This window comes from Haliotis rufescens, unplaced genomic scaffold (genome assembly GCF_023055435.1).
Source record: "Haliotis rufescens isolate VD_foot unplaced genomic scaffold, xgHalRufe1.0.p SCAF_3, whole genome shotgun sequence".
Lineage (NCBI taxonomy): Eukaryota > Metazoa > Mollusca > Gastropoda > Lepetellida > Haliotidae > Haliotis > Haliotis rufescens.
Window position 1 is genome coordinate 27,506,943 of NW_025964001.1, and position 3,252 is coordinate 27,510,194.

General features: G+C 41.7%; 1 long non-coding RNA gene across 1 annotated transcript; it reads left to right on the plus strand.

Annotated features, from left to right (window-relative positions):
* The first annotated feature begins 1,891 nt into the window (after positions 1-1,891).
* LOC124145137 lies at positions 1,892-2,424 on the plus strand. Its single transcript, XR_006862517.2, has 2 exons — positions 1,892-2,023; positions 2,238-2,424. It is a non-coding gene; the product is annotated as an uncharacterized LOC124145137 (long non-coding RNA).
* The last annotated feature ends 828 nt before the right edge of the window (positions 2,425-3,252 follow it).

Sequence of the window (3,252 nt, forward strand, 5' to 3'; positions counted from 1 at the left end):
CAGCAATAGTCCAGCTATATGACGGCGGTAAGGAAATAATGGAGTCTGGACCAGACAATCCAGTGATCGACATCAAGAGCATCGATCCACGCAATTGAGATACGATGACATGCATCAACCAAGCCAGCGAGCCTTACCGCCCGATCCCGTTAGTCGCCTTTGACGGCAAGCATGGGTTCTACCCCGGATCTTCGCGGGTCTCGTAGACGTGTATCACCAAAGAGCACGTGTATATGGTGCTTAAAGACTAATGCTCACTGGATCTTGGATTCGACCCCAAGACCAGTGGACCCGAGGGGGAACTTGACCAACTATGTCCACAGCTTGGATTAGTGGAATAGAACTTCCAAGTCCGAGGCCCACAATGTTACACGTGAGTGAGTGAGTATGTTTTTACGCCGCTTTTAGCAATATTCCAGAAATTAATGTTACACGTATGCGTATTGCTCGCCATTAATGGAGTATGTCACGATGTTGACATGGTTGAGTCCCAGAGCACCTGGAGATAACATATCTCCGAGTCATTTAAAAAACTATAAGCCACGTGATGAAAACTCATCTTAATTGTGGTGTATATAAAATAGATAAACCACACTCTCATTTTGTCACAACGGTAATTGTTTATTTCAAATATATATACATAGTAAACATAAAAAATAACACATTGGAGGCGAACGCTCAGCCTCCAAGCATAGGTAAATTGATTGATGTTGGCTAAAAATGAAACAAACAAGAAATGGTTATTCGATGGTGATGTATTTGATACGGGTATCATAGTTGTGTTTTGGACCTTTTGTTTGCAGTGGCCTTTGACCCGGCGTCTATTGGAGGCCCCTATTTCACTATGAAAGCGATCATTAATTGTATCAATTGATCGACCCGGCGTCTATTAGAGGCCCGGCTTCTATTTTTTGCACTGAACAATTGACCCGGCTTCTATTAGAGACCCGGCGTCTAATAGAGGAAATACGGTAGTTTGTTTGTTCGTATGTTGCTTAACGCCGCTCTCAGCAATATTCCAGCTATATGACGGTGGTCTGTAAATAATTGAGTCGTCAACCAAGTCAGCGAGCCTGACCACCCGATCCCGTTAGTCGCCGCTTCGACCGAGTAATGTTGTGATAACGTTTGAATTTTTTGTGTTAAATCCAAGTTTCAAGTGTATACTTACGTCTTCCCGTTAGCATAGTTGGATCATAGCAGGGAGTATAAAGAAATCTTATAAGAATCACATTTAGTTCCAGAAATAAAGTTATCTTATTTAAAAATATATATCTATAAAATATAAAATATCCAAATGGAGCCCTGAACCATCCTTAATTTCCTGGAGCTGAGGCAATCTAGACTTGCCAAATCATTCTAGACTTGAGTTGGACTCCTTTTCTAATTTATTCTCTAGGGTCTGGGGGACAGGCTAACGTCTTACATGAATTTTTGAATATATACATGATATAGGCGGCGTTCATCGGCGTTAACTTGAATACACACGCAAGGTTTAGCCAGCCGGGAATACATCTATATTATCAATGGTGGCCACGAACCAAATGAAGAGTACATGTGACTGGACTAACTGATTGACCACCATTACATTACTTCCCCATGGATGTTCAAAATCTCCCTTCCGTGAATAGAATTGTGACCATGCTACACGCGTCTTATATTTGTGTGGAGCTCAGATAATTTAATTTGGGTTTCTTTCGTTTTTAATGTAACGGAAAGGTTTGCCTTTGACGGACGTTTCGTCAAGTCGCACCTACAACACACAAAGTTGGTTTGTTGGTTTGTTGTTGAATGCCGCACTCAGCAAAATTCAAGCTATATGACGCCGGTCTGTAAATACTCGAGTCTGGACCAGACAATTCAGTGATTAATATTATGAGCATCGATCCACGCAATTGGGATCGATGACATGCATCAATCAAGACAGCGAGCCTGACCACCCGATGTATAGGTTCTCACACATGATTATACACATCCATTTAGAACATCACATACACAAACAAATACATTCCAAACTTGTCAGGTTAACACAAAAACATCATGAAATGGAACCGAGAGCATCGATCTACAAAACCCATAACGCTGACACAATGTCCTTCTGAGCTACTAACGCAGCATCTTCCCGAGGCAAGGGAGTTAACTGACGTAGAAACTAGACTTTTACAGTCAGTTAAATCCCTTGCCTCGTAGAACATCGAACATCACATACACAAACAAATACATTCCAAACTTGTTAGGTTAACACAAAAACATCATGAAATGGAACCGAGAGCATCGATCTACAAAACCCATAACGCTGACACAATGTCCTTCTGAGCTACTAACGCAGCATCTTCCCGAGGCAAGGGAGTTAACTGACGTAGAAACTAGACTTTTACAGTCAGTTAATTCCCTTCCCTCGTAGAACATCGAACATCACATACACAAACAAATACATTCCAAACTTGTTAGGTTAACACAAAAACATCATGAAATGGAACCGAGAGCATCGATCTACAAAACCCATAACGCTGACACAATGTCCTTCTGAGCTACTAACGCAGCATCTTCCCGAGGCAAGGGAGTTAACTGACGTAGAAACTAGACTTTTACAGTCAGTTAATTCCCTTGCCTCGTAGAACATCGAACATCACATACACAAACAAATACATTCCAAACTTGTTAGGTTAACACAAAAACATCATGAAATGGAACCGAGAGCATCGATCTACAAAACCCATAACGCTGACACAACGTCCTTCTGAGCTACTAACGCAGCATCTTCCCGAGGCAAGGGAGTTAACTGACGTAGAAACTAGACTTTTACAGTCAGTTAATTCCCTTGCCTCGTAGAACATCGAACATCACATACACAAACAAATACATTCCAAACTTGTTAGGTTAACACAAAAACATCATGAAATGGAACCGAGAGCATCGATCTACAAAACCCATAACGCTGACACAACGTCCTTCTGAGCTACTAACGCAGCATCTTCCCGAGGCAAGGGAGTTAACTGACGTAGAAACTAGACTTTTACAGTCAGTTAATTCCCTTGCCTCGTAGAACATCGAACATCACATACACAAACAAATACATTCCAAACTTGTTAGGTTAACACAAAAACATCATGAAATGGAACCGAGAGCATCGATCTACAAAACCCATAACGCTGACACAATGTCCTTCTGAGCTACTAACGCAGCATCTTCCCGAGGCAAGGGAGTTAACTGACGTGGAAACTACACCTTACAGTCAGTTAACTCCCTTGC